The sequence below is a fragment of the Alligator mississippiensis genome, chromosome 6 (genome assembly GCF_030867095.1).
Source record: "Alligator mississippiensis isolate rAllMis1 chromosome 6, rAllMis1, whole genome shotgun sequence".
NCBI classification, from domain to species: Eukaryota; Metazoa; Chordata; order Crocodylia; family Alligatoridae; genus Alligator; species Alligator mississippiensis.
The window spans coordinates 21,217,825-21,237,934 of NC_081829.1; the positions used below are offsets into that span (position 1 = coordinate 21,217,825).

Sequence of the window (20,110 nt, forward strand, 5' to 3'; positions counted from 1 at the left end):
GAGCATCCAGCCAGTAAGTCTGTGTGGGGAAGGGTGGGTGGGGGTTGGGAGGAGGGAAGGAGTGTGGAGGGGGCAGATCGAGGCCCCCACAGTGAGGGGGAGAGTGGGGCAGGGGAAGCGCTGCCCAGCCGGGGTGGGTCAGAGCATGGGACAGAGTCATGGCTTATCCGAGGGGTGGGGGGAGTGGGTAGCTCCTGCTGTTGCATGTACCCCCAGGGGAGGCATGGGGGCTTGTGTCCCTTGCATCTGTGTGCAGGGCGAGGGCAGACTGCTACTGCAGGCTCAGGGCTAGAGACTGTGCCAGCCTCTTCCCGGCAGGGGGGCTCGATGGGCTGTGCTGAGGGCGGTCAGTGACGGTGCTGGGAGGGGGAAAGCTACAACTAATTTTGGGGTGACTGTAGCCCCCTCCTAGCACTGCTGCTGCCACCCACTCATCTGCTCTAAGCGCTGCCTCAGTGCAGCCCCCCTGCTGGGAAAAGGCCGGCACAGCCCCTAGCCCCAAGTAGGCAGTCTGCCCTTGCCCCGTGCACAGATCCAAGGGACACATGCCCCCCATGCCTTCCCGAGGGTGCACGCAGCTGCGGGAGCTACCCCCTCCACACTCCCTGCACCACTGCCCCGTCCCGCCCTGGCTGTGCAGTGCCTGCCTCTGCCCCAGCCCCACTTCCACTCTCACAGCCTCCTTCACCGCAGGGACCTCACTCTGCCCCCTGCCTCTCCTGCCCAGATAAAAAGTTAGAGCAGTCTGTTTACATCAAAGTTATCTGATGACAAGCAGGATATTGAATTATAACCAGAAGGAAATATAATTCAACATCCTGCTTGCCATCAGGCAACTTCAAGGTAAAAAGACTGCTCTAACTTTGAGCTTAATTTGCACAAAATGAACTTTTCCAACCAGATCTTACTACACCTTCAGCTCTCCTATGAAATACGAATCGTCATTTCCACCTAGGAGAAATTTTACAAAATCTTTGTATTCTCCTATGCCTGAAGAAGGATAAGTGTGCCTGAAAGCTTGCTAATAAAGATTTTTTTTTTGCAAATATCTAATTGGTCTAATAAAAGATATCTCCTCTGTTCAGAGTTCTGATTCCATATTTGTTCTATTTAAATGTAATCTGGCACTTATCAGTTTGGCTACATGTGGAGTTCCAGGACACTGGTACTGTGATAATTATCCAGGCTAATAAGTATGCAGAATGCAGTTATTAATCTTATTAGATATTTCCTTGTGCATTGTTTTAGGTATATGCATCCTCCTTCTGCTGTTTCCCTGACCCAAGTGGTTGGGATGGAAACAAGGGGAGTTCTCTGGCAGGTAATGTTGAGCAGAAACACTCCAAGTCAGCATTTTGTTGGTAGTTGTCCCTAGCATCAACAGCCTATAGATCAGTAGTCGGCAGCATTTTTGGGCAGAGTACCAAAAATACCTACAGCCTTGACTTGTAAGATGTTGGTGTGCCAGGAGTGGATGGCAGGGGAGTCATGAGAGCCCTGATCCTTGTTGGGACAATGCAGCCACAGCCCCTTCCCTGCTGTCCTCCCTGAGACGCATGTGTCAAGCAATATGCCTTCACATGCCATGCTCTGGCGCCTGTGCTGAGGGGTGCCTACCCCTGCTATAGATGTTGTTACAAGACTAATCTCAAGTGTGAAATTTGATCAATGCGGATGTTAGTTTTAGGATACAGAAACATTTCCATAAGATCCAGTGGAGTGAGCTCTTTGTGGCATGATTAGTTTGACTTGTGGAGTGTCTTCTAGCATGCTGTTTCTCAGGAATTTGTTCAACCCTTTCTGTATATGATGTGAAAGTAAATCTTCTTCCCTGAAGTAATGGGTTATTGAACTTGAAGGTTATGTTTGGTTTTATTGAAAGTAGGAAAGGGGCTGGGTTTTTTTAGTGGCTTATTTCTTGTAGTTCTTTCACTAACAGTTGTAATGTACGTGCAGTCTCAGTGCTGACATACCATTCAATATCTCTCTTTTTTTTTTACTCTACTCCAAAGGCTTGAAATAAAATTGGATGGTTACCAGTAGAAGACAGCCAGCTGAGAAACACTTGATTCCAAGTCTATGAAGGCCAGTTACGTTTGGAGCAAGGTACTCTTTGTGCTTGGAAGGCAGTGCTGGGAACTGGAATTTTGTAAGACTAAAAGACAAGGATTTTTTTTTGGGTGGGGGAGGCAGAGAAGGGGGGTGATATCTTTCATTGGACAAACTGTTTAGTTGAGATAAAGTTAGATAGCCTTTTGATTGGGAGTCACCTCCAAGGAGGATTATTCTGCACTGGTCCGATCTGATGGCCACCTACAAGTTTATCAGGGGTGACCACCAGTATCTGGGGGAACGTTTGTTCACCAGAGCGCCCCAAGGGATGACGAGGTCGAATGGTCACAAACTACTACAAGATCGTTTCAGGCTGGACATAAGGAAGAATTTCTTTACTGTCCGAGCCCCCAAGGTCTGGAACAGCCTGCCACCGGAGGTTGTTCAAGCGCCTTCATTGAACACCTTCAAGATGAAACTGGATGCTTATCTTGCTGGGATCCTATGACCCCAGCTGACTTCCTGCCCTTTGGGCGGGGGGCTGGACTCGATGATCTTCCGAGGTCCCTTCCAGCCCTAATGTCTATGAAATCTATGATTGCAAAGCATTTTTCTTCAGGTCTGAGGAGGAAACTAAGCATGAGGATTTTTAAGAACAGTGGGTATAGCCGTGAAATTGCCAGGGATAGCAGACAGACAATTAGTAGAAGAAAAGAAACTTGACTACTGAAAATAGAGGAGGGTCATTATCACCTGTAGTGTGTAGGAAGAATTTCAGGAATCATGTAGGTTATTGGTTTTATGACACATTATATTACTTTTTAGTCCTTGGTTCCTCATGTCCAGCCTGCTCTGTTTTGGTCCCAAGTTCACCTTTTAATGTTGTTTAGTAGATTTCCCTTGAGTATGAAGATAGTGAGGTCAGAAAGGGAGTGGCTGGTCTGTGACAAACGTGCTCTTGTGTGTGTTTCTGTCCTTTATATTTTTTCTGAGAGTTCATTTTGGTGTATATTTTCTGTTTAGTTTCACCCACATAATTACCATGAGGACATTTTGTGCTTTGGCTCAGATATATCACATGCTGGGAAAGGCACAGGCTTGTTTTGGGGAATGGTGATCATAGTAGCAGTGGAGATGTGTTGACAGGGGTACGCATTTGTAGGGGGCTGTCTTTTTGCATTGTAGCAGGTTACTGTGGGGTAGTTAGGTCGCTCTTTCAAGTATATGGTCTATTTCTCTACTAGAGTATCCATGTATGAAGGGAGCATAAGAGTGATACTGTAGCCGTGATGGTCCAGAACTTATGCAAGAGGCAAAGATTTCTTAGGGCAATATATTTTATTGGACCAACTGTTTAGTTGTGTAAAGTTAGACAAGTTTTTGAATTCGAGACATTCTTCATCAGGTCTCTGATTCCAGGAAGCCAGGCACAGCAAGTGAAGCACAGCCTAGGGAGGGGCTGAGAGAAATTCTCAGAGGTAGCAGACACTTCTTTGGCAGTCCCTTGCAGTCAAGGATGATTGTTTATCTGTGAGTCTGAAGATGGCTGATGAGGCCAATCCATGATCATCAGACTCTGACAACTCAGGCACATGTTCCCATACAGGGTTGATGGCTCCGGATTCTTGATTCGGTCTGCAACACATTGTTTTTGCTGTTCGTGTTTCTCCATCTCCTGTTGTCATTGTAAGGTTTCACAATACTGAGATCCTTGCAGCAGATTCTTCCTCCATTTGGGGTGGTCCTGGGCAGTAGTCTCCCACGAGTTAATGTCGATATTGCATGTTTTTCAAGTTGGCCTTGAGGATGTCCTTGAAGTGCTTTGTCTGCCCTCCTGTGGAATGTACACCTTGACTGAGCTGGGAGAGACAAGTCCCATTTTCTTGTATGCCGTGGTAAAGACATCAGTGATTGCCAAAAGGTAGCATCATCAGCATACTGGTGCTTGATTGAGGTCAGGTTGTTCTTGGTTTTGGCTTGGAGTCAGCTGAGATAAAACATCTTTACCATCCATTCAGTAGTTTAGCTCCACTCTGACTGGAAGGTTGTTGGTGGTCAGAGGTAGCATTGCAGGAAGGAATATCGAGAAGAGTGTTGGAGCAACGATGGAGCCTTGCTTAACTCCTGTTTTAACCTTAAAGGGATCTGTGATAGATCTGCTACTGAGAACCATATCTCACCTACCATCATGGAGCAGGCAGAGAATGGTAACAATTTTTGGTGGACATCCATACTTCAGAAGGATCTTCCACAGCGCTTCTCACTTGACAGAACTGAAGGTTTTTGTGAAGTCAAGAAAACCACGTAGAGAGATTTATGTTGTTTCCGGCATTTCTCCTGCAGCGGGCAAGCTGTGAAGATCGTGTCAGTTGTGCTTCTTGGTGCCCTAAACCCATGCTGAGATTCCAGAAGGAGCTCTTTAGTGAATGGAAGGAGAGGATTCAGGAAGGTTCTTGCATTGATCTTTCCTGGGGTGGCAGTAAGGTGATTTCACAGTTGTTTCCTTTCTTGAAAATTATTGCAATTGTGGCATCCCTGAGGTTATCTGGGATTTCCAAATCCTTAAAATGAGGGCCTGGGCTGTGATAACGAGCTCCTCTCCTCCCTGCAGGAAGATTTCAGCAGGTATTCCGTCAGCTCCAGATGCTTTATAGTTCTTCATCTGCTAGATGTCTTTCCTCTCCTCATCAAGGGTTGGAAGGATTTTGAGATCATCTCTGGGTATTGTGGAATGGAGTTGAGAGCACTCTCATTAACAACAGAGTCTTGATTGAGAAGGTCTTCGAAATGCTGCTTCCAACGGGCATTGATGTCCCCTCTTTCCTTGATCAGGGCTCCTCTCTCCTTAGGTCTTAAGGGGTTTGGTCCCTGAGTGCTTAGATCATAGATGCCTTTGCTGGCATAGAAAAACTGTGCATATCGCAGGTATCAGCGATATCTTGAATCTCCTTTGCTTTGTCTTCCCACCACCTGTCCTTCTTTGGACCTTTGCTTTGGCTTGTTGGAGATTCAGTTTCTTGTGCCTGGAGTTGATGCTGTTTTGCCAAGCACAAAAGGTCTTGAACTTGTGGTTGATAAACTCTTGGATCTCCCAGTCATTCTTATCAAACCAGTCTTGATGTTTCCTTGTAGAGAATTCAAGTGTCTCTTCACAGGCACTAATAACGGTGGACTTGAAGGCACCCCAAGAACTGCTAGCATTCTCCCATTGTTGTTGATTGGAATTTACCAGTTTTTCTTTGATGCACTGGTAGAAGAGGTCTTGCTTGATTGGGTCCTTGAGTCCTTTGATATTGATCTTCTGTCAGCATTGCTTCCGCTGCAGCCATTGTTTGGGAGCCAGTTTGAGTGACCTAAATGAGCACATGAGTCAGTGACTGGTCCAGCAGTCATCAGGTCCTAGCATAGCTTGGGTCATGCAGACATCTTTGTAATCCCAGGCATGAACATTGATGTAGTCAGTCAGGTGCCAACGCTTAGATCATGAGTGTTGCCATGATGTCTTGCGCCTGTTTTTCTGGAGGAACATGCTGGTGATGGTGAGTTCATGTTTTGTGTATTTGGTCAAAAGGAGGATGCCGTTAGAGTTGGCCTTCCCTAGCCTCATCCAAGTGCTAAACAACTTTCTTGTAACTGCCGCCTTCATGCCAGTTCATGACTAGCAGCCTCTAGACTCCACAGTCCTGCTCCCACCATCACTAGCTGGTCTCTGAAGGGCTTGTAAAATGTGCTGGAAAAGCCAGATTCATGAAAGATGCCTGTGCATGATTTCTTTAATTGTGGAGAAGCTGCTGCACATCAGCTTCCCCACGGTTCTTGACAGAATGAGGTCTTAATCCAGTAGCAAGGAAATTAAGACAATTGAAGATTTCATTCCACTGCAGTCTAGATTCTGTTAGTTTTTTTTATGGAGATGGTATTGATAGTGACAGTGGAGATGTGGCTGATATTTTAAGTGTTTTTTGCCAAGGCAAGGCTGTGTTCCATTTGATGTCTGTTGGGCAGTGACTTCTGATGATAAGTTGGGCAAGGTTAGCAGGCTGTTTGAAAGCCAGAAGCAAAGGAACTGAGAATATTTCTCTCAGGGTCTGATCTTTGACTATAGTCTGTAGTTGTTTGGCAAGTCTTCTGATCGGTTCCAGTTTGGGGTGGTAGGTGACCACCAGAGGGGTGCAGTTTCAGGGGTTTTGTTTTTGTATTGTAGCAGGTTACTCCAGAGTATTTGGATAGTTTTTGAAAAGATATCATCTGTTTCTCTACTGGAGTATCCTTGTTGTATAAAGGTAGATTTTAGGGGGGTCAGGTGGGCATCATAGGTGTTCTCAAAGTCAATGAGGTTGTATCTGGGGGCCTGACTGTAGACTACAGCTTTTTTGTGTTTGGGATGATTGCTGGTCTTGTGAACATAAATATGATGGTCCACGGGTATTTTGCATATGGTGGTTTGTAGGGTGCCATCTCAGATGTGGATTGTGGTGTCTAGACAGTTGATGTTAATGAAGGAATATTCCAGAGAAAGTTTGATCAGGGGCTGAGAGTTGTTAAACCTGTGGTGGAAGTCAAGAAGTGAGTCCAGGTATGTTCAGTCTAGGTGATGAAAATGTCATGTATGTAACACAGGTATAATGCAGATTTGGTGTAGTTTCTTATAAATTCCTCTTCCAGGTGGCTTATGAAAAGGTTGACATATTAAGAGGCCACCTTTGTGCCCATAGTTGTCCCCATGGCTTGGAGGAAGTGTCAGTTGTTGAAAGCAAAGTTGTTGTGAGTGAAGATGAAGTGGGTGATTTCTTGCAATGTGTTGTATGTTTGTGTAGGTATTTTATGTAGGCAGCCATACCTTCATGGTGTGGGATGTTAGTGTATCAACTGGTGACACCTGTGGTTGCAAGTAAGGGTTTCTCAGCAAAGTAGCTGATGTTCTGAATTCTGTTGAGGAACTTTCTTGTTTTGTAGAAAACTTTGTCTTTGAGTGACAGGTGGTTTCAGGATAGTATTTATGAATCTGGATGGCTTCAGTGAGGTACCACAGTTGGATATGATGAGGTCTGCCAGGGTTACCTTGTCTATGAATCTTTGGGAACATACAGAAGGTTCCTGGGGTAGGGAAGTTGGGGATAAGTGGAAGTACTTTGTTCCCGAAAGCTAGGGTGGGAAAGATTTAATGATATTTTTCAGTTAAAGAGTGAATGCTGAGGTGGGGTCCTCCCCAAGTTCTTTATAGTATTCAATGTCAAAGAGCTGTCTGTTAGTTCACTCCACATAGACTTAAGGTTGAAGATGATGATAGCTCAGGGGTGGACAAAATATGGCCCACAGGCTAGATCCAGTTCACCAACTGATTGCCCCCACAGCACTCTGCATGGGGCTGAGCCCTGCCCACTCCCACTTGGGGCAGCCTGCGCTGTTCCCCCATGTGCACCTGTCTCTCACCCACCGATGGCCCTGACCCTGGCCCTGGCCAGTGTGCACAGTTTCCCAGCAGGGCTGCTCCTGCTGTTGCTGCAACCACCCAGGTGCTGCTCAGTTCTCCCTGCCTTCAGTGGCTCTTCCTCCTCTTCTTGCCCTTGCTGCATCGCTCTGGGCAGCAGGTAGCGTGGGGAAGTGATGGTGGCCATGAGGACACATTGCTTGGGCACCACATGCTGAGCCAGGCAGTAGAGAAGCTGTTGCTGGGCAGCTGCTGCCCCAGCATGTTGGATTCCAGTGCTAGCTCCCAGCCATCTTCCACCCACTTGGCGTCCTGCAAGTGGCTGCTCATTGTGCTGGGATCCTGCATGCAGTGGCAGGGTGCAGGAGGGAGCATGGCATGGGCTGCCCTGGGCAGGAGTGGGTGGGTCTCAGCCCCATGCAGAGTGCTGTGGGGGCAGCCACAGGCCAGATTGGGGAGAAGAGGGCAGACTCCACCTACACTGCCTGGGTGAGTTCTGTTGCATGCATCCTCTGCCCCACCCCCACCTGCTCCCCCCATCCAGGGTCCAGAGGAGAAGCACGCGCATGATTAGAGGTCAAGAGAGGTGGCCTTATGAAGAGAGGCTGAGAGGCATGGGACTCTTCAGCCTTGAGAAGACTCAGGGGTGACTTGGTGGCAGCCTGTAAGTATATAAAGGGTGTGCATCAGGAACTGAGAGAACATCTTTTTCACCAGGGCACCCCCAAGGGAAGACAAGGTCTAATGGTCACAAATTGCTGGAAGACCATTTTAGACTGGACATAAGGAAAAACTCCTTTACTGTCTGAGTCTCCAAAGTCTGGAATAGACTCCTCCCAGAAGTGGTGCAAGCACCTACTCTAGATACGTTCAAGAAACTCCTGGATGCTTACCTTGCTGGGGTCATCTGACCCCAGCTGACTTCCTGCTGTTTGGGCAGGGGGCTGGACCTGATGATCTCATGAGGTCCCCTCCAGCCCTAACTTCTATGAAATCCCTGGCCAGGTCCTGGGACCTAGCACGTGGGCAGCCTCCATCCTCCCCTGTACACACCTTACACCCAACAACCATACACACAATATACAAGAGTAAGACTTTATTTTTAGCTATTATGCAATCAAATCTATATACACAACTCAAAAAAACCCATAAATCAGGACAAAAATTATTTTTTGAAATAAAATTAAGATATGTTGTAGTAGATGGTTCATTTTTAGTATATGATTTGTTTTTTATCTATAATTTGTTAAAATAATAACTTCTGAAAGATTTTGTGTGGGGCCCTTGACAGCTCCCCAAAAATTGCTAAGTGGCCTGCTCACCAAAATAATTTCCCAGCCCTGTGATAGTTCCAAAATCTTTTGTCCTCAGGTTAGATTCATTTACATTGTTAAATCTTAGGGACTGCATGGCTTTTGCCTTTGTGGTCCTGGCTTTTGTTTAGAATGTCAGCTGTTAGCTTTCTTCGTGAAATAGTTTATGCAGTAGTCCAGCATATGGTTATGTCCTTTGGGAGGTATCCAGTCTAATGTTTTATTATTACTTGGTTGTGGCAGGATGATTGTCAAAGGTGGTTGTGTCTTGGTAACAGAAGTATTGTTCTAGGCAAAGTTTGTGAAAGAATTCTTCTAATTCTCCACATAATTCTTCTCAGGTTTTCTTCTTTGTGCAGTAGTTCAGTCCTTTAAAGAATACAGATATTTCAGAGTGCTGTGATAATTTAATCATGTTGGTGTTCTGGGAACTGATGACTCATTTGTTGCTGGTGTGGTGCTTTGAGGTGTGATAGCTGAATCCACCTTTTCTTCTTACGTAGGATAGCTGTCCCTAGGTATTTTTGGTAGTACATTTGGGTTTGCTGCCAGGTATGTCTTCAGATTAGTATCTCAGTTAAGTAATGTAAGTAAATGTCCTGTTTAAGTTGATCCCTTTTGGAGTAGGTTAGGTAAAGAAGATTTTTTTTTCTGAAGTTGTCTTGAATAGTTGTATTGCGTATATGGAGTTGTGCGTGTTAGCTAAAGCAGTGTTTCTCAATCTGTGGCTTGCAACCCAAAAGTGGGTCACAAGAATATATGAAAGGTCACGAACAAACTTTAAAAATGGATCAACAAACTTTAAAAATGGGTTCTCTTTTAAAGGAGAAAAATGTGGGAAACCATGGGTCTTCCCTTGCAGGCTGGCAGAGTTCCAGCCTGCAGGGGGTGGCTTGGGGACCCCTGTGCCCACCCCCCAAACCCCCCTCCAACTTCACACACTGTGGGGATGGGGCCTGGGGATGGAGGGCACTGAGTCAAGGTAGTGTGTGGGGCACTGGGTTGGGACTGGCCATTTATGTTTACATATTGGTCCTGGTACATAAAAGGTTGAGACCCACTGAGCTAGAGGGTTGTAGATGATGTGATCCTTTGGGATGATGTTGTATTTCCTTCACAGGCTTAGAAAGATGTTGTTGTGTGGTTCTGAACATCTGGGAGCTTTTGAGCCAAATTCTGCCCCCTGACTCTCTCTCTCTCTCTGTGTTTTGGGGATTCCTCTCTTGGGTCTTTCTCTCCACTGTCTTCCTCTTCTCCCCCCATCCCACCTTTCTTAAGGAGAAGGATCAGGCCCATTCTTGATGCTATGTAGTGTATGTGTGAGACAAACAAGCAGCCATGGGTGTGGGTTGTAATGTAGCTCCCCTACAGGACCTGCCTATCCTTTATTATTATCTGCTTAGTCCTCTGCAGTAGATTTAGAGGACCAGGACCCTATGATCACTCAACACTGGCATCTGAAGAAATAGGCTGTATAGCACCCAGGTTGAATGCTAGGAAAGTATAGACCAGTTTGAAATTGTGCAGTTTATTCAGATAGAATGCAAGGCCAGCTGTGGAAAAATCTAGTACCAGGGAAAGACTGTAAGATTTTGACTTTTCAGTTGTTTAATACAGTGTTATAGTGTGGGTTTTGCAGTCTGCTAATTTAAAATGGTGTTTTTTCTTTGCTGATTTATTTCTCTTTTTATTTTTTTAATGCTAAGTGTCATGACTGTGAAATTAAATTGGTGGTATTTTTCCACAGGGTGCAGGCACATTTAATTACAGTTGGTTGTTTGCCATTGAATCATTTCCCTGAAACACCTACCTCTTTCTCTCTCTCTCTCTCTCTCTCTATTTATTTATTTATTTACTCCAGAATCATGATTGTGCTTTTGGCAGCATAAGTTGTTATAATTTGTGTTTCTTTGTGTTGATTTGGATGGTTGCAGGCTTGAGAGATTTGGGATAGAATGGAGAAGGGTGCATACTGGAATCTTTAACCTCTGTTAATTGGCTTAAACCAAGGGCTGTCCAATTTGTGGGTGGCTGGGATCTCTCACTCACACTGTGCCATTCCAGTCTACAGGATAGGAAGGAAAAGTTGGAGGGAGAGGGAGCTCAGAGAGTCCAATGGCAGTTTCAGGAGGTTGGTTGGGGGAAGCAGTGGCTGGACTGGGAGCTTTCCCCTCCCCCTTTTTTTAACCCCTCACAGGCTACCAGTTGGATACCCCTACTGTAACCATGGAAGAAAAAAGAAAGGATACCTTTTTTCCATGTTATGCTGTGGTGTAATAGTGTTTGTAACCAATCCTGTGGTTTGACTTCAATTCCTTTAATTCCTTTTAATTCTATACGGTTTGTTCTTGTTATATGGTAAAATTATATAGAAAAGAACTGTCTGTCTTGTACAGCGCCGGAGCATATTGATGGTTATCTGTTTCCCTGAGCTGTGCATGCAGTTTGGCATACCAGAAGAACCAGCAACAAATCCACTTTTGGCAACTGTAACCAAAGAGATCTTATTCCAGTACTGTATAGGGAAAGGCTGATAATCTGAGATGCTGACAACTAACACTAGTTTATGATTTGTTAATTTTAAAAGAAATTTCCACATATCATTGGAGGGCACAAAATCTGGCTTGACAACAGAATGGTATTAACTTAGGTATTTGCTATCATCTGCTTCTGAGAGATTTACTTGAACCATTTAACCATCTGTCATCTACAACCTCACTGGTAGAACAAGGATTCCTGCAACTATCACAAACCAGGCTTCTTTGTGAAATATCACAGATGCTCAAAGGATATGGCTTTGATTAACATCAGAATAATATTCTCACCTAAAGAATTAAATAAACATAAAAAGCAGGCAATATAACTGGAAACTTGTGAACTAATTATTTCACAAGGAACAAGGTAATATTGTACTAATTCATATAGAGCTACACTCTGGAACCACCAGACCTACAACATATTCTTATGGCTCCACAGGTAAGAAGAATTGCTGGTTATAAACTATTCCATTCCTAGAATAATCAGGTTGTAGTATTAATGATTTAGCTAGTGTTGGAGTGATGTTGCAGCTGTGATAGTCCAGGAAGCCTGAGAGAGGCAAAGATTTTTGTGGGTGACATCTTTTATTGGACTAACTATGCAGTTGGTCATCTTTTAATCACTAACAGTAGACATCTTTGTATTTTTGGTGTGTGCTTCATGCTACCAGTAAATTACAGAGTTAGTCAAATAAAAATATCACCCACAAAAATCCTTGCCTCTCAATATTTTACTTGTGATTTAAGTGTAATTTTTTATGGTAATAATTTGCTGGTAATACGAAACATGAACCAAAAAAAAACCCCAAATGCCCACCCACTGTCAGTGATTAACAGGTGACCATCCCAAAACATGGGCAAGTAGCACATTAAACAGGAGAATATACTTGAATACTTCTAAATAATATACCTATAGTGAAAGGCAAAGTTTGATCAACTTCTGTTGTATGTGTTTTATCTTTTGGCCTTCCAAATGACCTTACTTAGCAAAACTCATACTTTTGCTTTGAAAAACAAAAGCAAACAAAAGTACTTAAGATGTTTCCTCCCCCCCCAGCCTCTGGAGTTGTCAGGAGCCACTGGAAACACTCCAGTTGCATTCATTATGGTATGTGGAGCAGTTCTGAGCGGGGAAGGATGGATCTTGGCATTGGTGTTTTGGCCTTCCCAGTAAGTCCTAAATGCCTTGTGTGGTATGGTGAACCCCTAGCTTAAATTAGTACCCCAATTTAAACTCCCAGCAAAGTAGGGGCCCCCTAAATCTCAAGCATTAGGCTTGCATCTAACTGAACAGCCAGGTATTTTATAACAGCACCAGCTACCCCATAAAGGAAGCTATTTGCTGGCTAGCTTAAATTCCAAATGTTGAGGGGCCCAGTCAGAGCCTGGGTACAGTTCTTCAGGTTTGGTATGTTAACCATACCATTTTTGCTCCCCAGAAAGGAAAATGATGCTTAAATGATCTCAAATTTGGAACACTGACCTTAGCCTGTATATCTCATGGAACCAATTTTGAAAGGAATAAGAATAATTAGTAGACTCTAGAGTTCCAGATGTTTTTTTAGAGGGATGTGAAGTGGTTGTTTATCTCACTCTGATGATCTCAGCTGGGTGAGAATACCACATGGAAATTTGAGAAGTGATCTGCACCAGGCTTCTCAGTAGATGTTTTCACTCCTTTCCAATGCTGGTCTGGAGAGCCTGTGATTATAAAGGTGCACCAGCTCTGCTCCAGTTACGGTCAAGAACCCCTTCATTCTGCTTTGTGCTCTAAAATCCACACGCTTGCATGGCAATCTGTTGTGCCTTGTGGGTTTAGTAGCAAATTTGGAAACATTATTTTTTGGCAAGGAGCCCTTGAAATACAGCCTCATAAGATTAAAGGAAAGTAGGGTTGGAAGTTGCCTCACAAAGTCATCTATGTGGTCCAGCACAAAGGCATGATCATCCCTGACTAAATGATCCCAGCCAAATGTCTGTCTGACCTACTCTTGAAAATTTCCCAGGATGGAGACTCCACAGCTTCTTTAGGTAACCTGTTCCAATGTTTGATGATGCTCCCAGTCAGAAAGCTCTTCCTAATCTCCAACCTAAACTACTTCTGCTACAATTTGAGGCCATTGCTCCTAATTCTGTCCCTTACAGCCATAGAGAAAAGTTTTTCTCAATCCTCTTTTATATTTTCCTTTCAGGTATTTGAAGACTGTTATCAAATCCTGCTTCAATATTCTCTTTTCCAGACAAAATGATCTTCGTTCTTTCAGCCTTTCCTTGTAAGTCTTGCTTTCCAGGACTTTAATAATTTATATTGCTCTCTATTGGACCCTTTCCAAGCTGTCGACACCTTTCTTGAAGTTTTTTTTTTGGTTTGTTTTTAATGGCAGACTGTTTTAACACAGCATTATAAAGTTACACAGTGATTTCTCATGCTTGTCTATAATATCAGCAAAATTCAAATTTCTGGAATATAGGAAATATAAATTAAAAGTTTGTGCCAACACAACCTTAAAGTCCCCCTTCTTGAATACTGCGCCAATCAGCCTATAACATGTACTCTTACTCTGTTGCCCACGATCCAATGAAACTGTATCTGATGGAGGGAATGCTTCTGGACAATTCCTATTGGCTTTTGTCAGATCCAGGAGGACAGAGTGCAGGTTGGATGTGTATCTTAACTGTCATTTCTTAGTTTTTAACAGGTTTTTTATGAAGCTTGAAGATCTGGAAGGGACCAGGATATTACCAGCTACTCTTACCTCTGCTTTCAGTGACAAAAAAACTTTGGTAATATTCATCAAATACTCCTGTCTTCTGCTCCCCACTTAGCAGAACAAGGCTACCCCAGCTATCTTCTGCAAAGGGATCAGAGGTGGGATTCAAAAACTCCTATCCTCACAGGGACAGAGATCCAGATGCTAGTAAATGTGGCTGAGATGCTCCTACAGGGCAGCTTCCTAGTTATAATTAGGGGTCTGTTGAAATCATGGTTTTGTGATTTTTGCGGGAACTGAAAAAAATGGCAGTTTCCATGATCACCGGAAAAATGATGTTTCACATGATTTTGCATGGAATCAGTGAAAAAAAAAAAAAGCTTACCAGAATACAAAAAAGTGTGGCAATCCCTGCAGCCTTAGAGCATGTGGTTTGAGAGAGAACTACTGAGAGGCTGAGCCTAGTGATGTAGACACAGTGAAGGTGCCAGTCAGGAAAGCAGAAGACTTTTGGTGCCATCTTTTAAGCCACATGCAGCGCTGCAGTCTGAAGATGATGAGTGAAAAGAAATCCAAGGAAGTTAAATACATTTCCACTCAGGATGGTCTAAGGCAGTTCCCTGTAGACAACTTAAATGCAGATGGTGGTAAATTGTTTTGTTCATCATGCAATGTGACTCTGGCTGTGTCAAGCAAAAACAGCACTGATTGGTATTTAGAGCCTGAATCACATATAAAGTGAAAGGCTGCTGTAGAGGCTGAAGGTCAGAGCGGGAAACAACTGACTATGTCCTTGATCTTTAAAAGAACTGCTGAAAGCAGTTTGACAAGAAGAGAGGCTACGTTCTTGCTAGTGGAGATGTTCATGACCACCAGGATTTCTGTGGAAAAATTGACAACCTTCCTGACCTGTGTTGAGGAACTTTGCAGATGACACAAAGCTATGGGAAGATGTGGACACGCCGGAGGGCAGGGAACAGCTGCAAGCAGATCTGGACAGGTTGGACAAGTGGGCAGAAAACAACAGAATGCAGTTCAACAAGGAGAAATGCAAAGTGCTCCACCTAGGGAGGAAAAACATCCAGCACACCTACAGCCTAGGGAATGACCTGCTGGGTGGCACGGAAGTGGAAAGGGATCTTGGAGTCCTAGTGGACTCCAAGATGAACACGAGTTGGCAGTGTGACGAAGCCATCAAAAAAGCCAATGGCACTTTATCGTGCATCAGCAGATGCATGACGAATAGGTACAAGGAGGTGATACTTCCCCTCTATTGGGCACTGGTCAGACCGCAGTTGGAGTACTGCGTGCAATTCTGGGCGCCGCAATTCAAGAGGGATGCGGATAACCTGGAGAGGGTCCAGAGAAGGGCCACTCGTATGGTTAAGGGCCTGCAGACCAAGCCCTACGAGGAGAGACTAGAAAAACTGGACCTTTTCAGCCTCCGCAAGAGAAGGTTGAGAGGCAACCTTGTGGCTGCCTATAAGTTCATCACGGGGGCACAGAAGGGAATTGGTGAGGTTTTACTCGCCAAGGCGCCCCTGGGGGTTACAAGAAACAATGGCCACAAGCTAGCAGAGAGCAGATTTAGTTTGGACATTAGGAAGAACTTCTTCACAGTTCGAGTGGCCAAAGTCTGGAATGGGCTCCCAAGGAAGGCGGTGCTCTTCCCTACCCTGGGGGTCTTCAAGAGGAGGTTAGATAAGCATCTAGCTGGGGTCATCTAAACCCAGCACTCTTTCCTGCCTATGCAGGGGGGCGGACTTGATGATCTATTGAGGTCCCTTCCGACCCTAACATCTATGAATCTATGAACTCTTCCTAGTTAGGAGGTGCATAGGCCAGTCAGAGGTGATGCTCTGCTAGACTTGGTCCTGGCCAAAGGAAATGACCTTGTGACCAACTTAAATATAGAGGGAAGTCTGGGAAACAGTGACCATGAAACCATCATGTTCACTGTCTGACATAAAGCAGACAAATCTGATAGAAGGATTGAAGTCTTGGACTTCAAAAATGCAAATTTCAACAAGCTTAGGTCACTAGTAGGGGAAGTGCTGTGGGACCAGGGACCAAAGGCAAAAGGTGTGCACAAAGAGTGGTTGTTCCTTAAGGACATGATCCTTGAAGCAAAAAGGAAGTCCATTCCTATGTGGAGAAACGGTAACAGAAGGTCTGGGAAGCCCTCTTGGCTAAACAGGGAAATCATGGTCCTCTTAAGAAAGAAGAAAGAGGCATAAGCCTTTGCTTCGTCACGGGCAGGTCTTGCCTTACCAACCTCATCTACTTCTATAACCAGATAACTCACCACCTGGACACGAGAGAACAGGTTGACATTGTATACCTTGACTTCCAAAAGGTCTTTGATTTAGTACCCCACATTGTCCTTGCGAGAAAATTGGAGGATTGTGGGCTTAACTCTGAGACAGTCAGGTGGGTGGGGAACTGGCCGCATGATAGGACCCAGAGAGTTGTACTGAATGGCTCTGCGTCATCCTGACGAGAAGTGGGAAGCGGTGTCCCACAAGGGGCAGTGCTCGGTCCAGTACTTTTCAACCTTTTTATTAATGATTTGGATGTGGGGGTGAAGAGCTCACTGGCCAGGTTCGCAGATGACACTATGTTATGGGGGAGCGTGGCCAGGCTTGAAGATAGGCTACAGATACAGGCAGACCTGAACAGACTAGCAAGTTGGGTGGATTGGAACCTGATGAAGTTCAACGTTGAGAAATGTAAAAAGCTTGACCTCAGGACGAGCAACCCCCAACACACCTGCAGGCTTGGCAGCACCAAATTGACCAGCACCACAAATGAAAGGGACCTGGGGGTAATAATAGACCACAGCATGAATATGAACCGGCAGTGTGATGCTGTAGCCAGTAGGGCAAATAATACTCTGGCATGCATCAATCAGTGCATCTCCAGCAAAACCAAGGAGATGATTCTTTCACTCTACTCAGCACTGGTGAGACCGCAGCTGGAGTTCTGAATCCAGTTCTGGGCACCACACTTTAACAAGGACATGGACAAGCCTGAGAGAGTCCAAAGAAGAGCCACCCATATGATCAGTCTTACAGCAAGCCATGTGAGGAAACGCGGAGGGATCTGGGACTCTTCAGCCTGAGGAAAAGAAGGCTGTGAGGGGACCAGGTAGCAGCTTACCACTACACAAAGGAGCACATCAAAGGCTTGGTGAGCAACTGCTCACCAGGACACCCAAGGGGAAAACCAGGAGTAATGGCCACAAACTCCTGGAAGACCGATTCAGGCTGAACATTAGGAAAAACTTCTTCACAGGGTGTCCAAGCTGTGGAATTAGCTCCTTCCAGAGGTGGTGCAATCACCTACCCTGGAAATCTTCAAGAGGAGACTAGACAGTCCTTGCTGGGGTCACCTGACTCCCAGTTATCTTTCCTGCTTGGTGCAGGGGGCTTGACTCGATGATCTTCCAAGGTCCCTTCCAGCCTTACAATCTATGAATCTGTGAATCCTAAATTAAGGGCCTTGTTGAACAAACACCTGCCAAATGCTGGCAGTTTCCCATGTGCAGACAAGCTTTGCCAAGATTATCTACAAGGAGTAATTGCTTTGCATGTTCAGTCTACAAAATCTGCATTGGCAGAATATGAATCATTCTGAGTTGTAGCAGATGAAGCAACAGATGCTCAAGGTAACTATGTTCTGTACATTTTATTTGTACCTAGGAATTGAACAAACCACAACCTCTGTTTTTCAAACAGAGCCGATTCACCTTGTGTCTGTCAATTTTTCTACCACAGTACAAGATGTGGTGAAGGCTGCTGTAAACTATAGCTTAGTATTTAACAAGATCTCAGCATTTCTGTCTGATAATGCAGTGTATATGTGAAAAGCTTTCTCTGGTATGTTCTATGGAATGATGCCTAATGCAGTTCATGTCACCTGGAATACACACATCCTTTCTTTAGCAAGTGACATCTGATACACCTGTTTTCTTGATGTGGATAGCCTGGTTTCCTCTTTAAAAAAGTATTCAAACATTGTCCAGGCAGTAAGCTTTGATACAGGGAGTCCATTGCCAATCAAAGCAGGGATCTACATGTGACTGTCAGTTCCACCAGAGCCAGTGCTTACAAGGTGGACTTTGTGGTTTTATGCAGTTTGTTTGTGACATGTCAGGATTGAAAACCTGCTACTGCTATGACCATAAGCAGTATAACCTATACTGGTCAATGCTGAGTAGTTAATTAACCTGGTGACCTCAGGAAGCTCCAACAGCTTTGGGCGGGTTAGTCCCTGAGGAGGGTCGTGGAACCCTTGAGGGAGGAAATGCTATCATAAAGTGAATGAGCATAATCGCTCAGCGATTTTACCAACAGCATCCACACAGGTTAGATTGGGCTCTTCAGCCATGGCTGGCAACCAAGCTAGGAGTGGAGCACTGAAAGGCAGACAGATGGAAGACCTCCTCTGCACTGGCAACTCCTGCAACATAGCTGGTTCCAAACATATCAACTCCTGCCTTTCATTTGGACCAGACCAGTGTAGCCAAGAGGCGGATGCTGATACATGGGCAAAGCAGTGTCTCCATATCAACCGCCCAGGTTATTGCAGCCATACCACGTGGAGAGGACACTCCATCTTTGCTGGCAGCATGGACACAAAACAGAAGGTGGCAGTTACAGGTCATAAGCTTTCACTTGATTGGCGTAGAGGAGGGCACTATGAGTCACCTTTTGCTGGGAGGAGATAGTGAATTCTACTGGTCAGCTACTGCCCTCCATAATGCCAGGCAACCCCTGGACAGTTAGATGCTGACTCGCCAGAGTCTGTCTGCCTCTTTGGGTACGTGGGGCTAAGCCAAGAGCCAAAAAGCAGGTGGAAATGCACCTGGCAAAAACAAGAAACCAAGAACTTTCTAGCTTGGAAGCTGGGAAGCTGGAATGTCAGGGCCATGTGTCCTGGCCTGACAGAGAATGACGACCTACAGTATATGAGCAGCATATGGAAGTCAGTCTTGATTGACCGTGAGTTGTACAAACTCAACGTTGACATTGCAGCACTCCAGAAAACAAGACTTTTAGATGCTGGTTCTATCCAAGAGGACAATTATACCTTCTTTTGGCAAGGTAAAAGAGCTGAAGAAAATTGTCTGCATGGCATAGGTTTCACTGTGAACAAGGTGGTAAAGCATATAGAAACACCCACTGGGAAGTCAGAGCGCATCATCTCAGTTAGACTTCAGGTGAACATTGGCTTTGCGAACATCATCAGTGCTTATGCACCATCACTCAACTCCAGCCATGGGGAGAAGAATGCATTTTACGACACTCTGCACCAAGTTGTCAAAGAAATACCATCAACTGAGCGACTGTTCTTCCTCAGAGACTTCAGTACAAGAGTTGGCACAGACAGCAACTCATGGTCAGATTCCCTAGGGCATTTTGGCATCAGCAAGATGAATGAAAATGGCCAATGACTTCGTGAATTCTGCTCCCAAAACCAACTGTGCATTATCCATTCATATTTTGCAGTAAAAAATCACCACAGAATGTCATGGCAACATCCACGAACAGGCCACTGGCACCAACTAGATCTTGTTATTGTTAGAGGGAAGATCTCCTTCAGTGCAGAAGACCTGCATGTTCTGTAGTACTGACTGTGACACCAACCACTCCCTGATCATTAGCAAAGTGAAAATTACAGCCAAGAAACTATATAGAGCAAAACCTAGGAGTGAGCTCAAAATCAATACCACTAACACCAGGAACCAGAGGAAGTGCCAAGAGTTTGTGAAGGCTTTTGAACTCAGCATGTTTGGGAAGTCACTACCAGAAAAGACAGAGGAAATAAGGCTTAAAAACTGAAATCCATGAAACAGCTAATGCTACATTTGGGGAAAAGAGACCATCCAATAAGGACTGATTCGAAGAAAATGCAGAAGAACGACTACCTCTCATCAACATCAAGAACACAGCCTACTTGGAACCCAACAAAAAGCCGTCAGAGAGCACTAAAGCAAGACTTTGACAGGTAAAAAATGAGGTACAGAGAGCAACCAGACCCTGTGCGAATCAATACTGGGCTAAA

The 20,110-nt window shown here is 44.9% G+C and overlaps 1 protein-coding gene across 5 annotated transcripts in view; it reads left to right on the forward strand.

The window, feature by feature from the left end:
• Positions 1–20,110, forward strand: part of MAPK8 (mitogen-activated protein kinase 8) — a 144,424-nt gene that overhangs the window by 58,609 nt on the left and 65,705 nt on the right. For 3 of the 5 annotated variants that reach the window (XM_059729695.1, XM_059729694.1, XM_059729698.1), the window contains exon 3: positions 2,013–2,106. The exons of 1 other annotated variant lie outside the window; for it this stretch is intronic. The gene's annotated coding sequence lies outside the window, so the exon portion shown is untranslated. Of the gene's footprint in view, positions 1–2,012; positions 2,107–13,525; positions 13,607–20,110 lie in introns of all 5 variants that reach the window. One more of the 5 variants, XM_059729696.1, reaches the window with a different exon arrangement.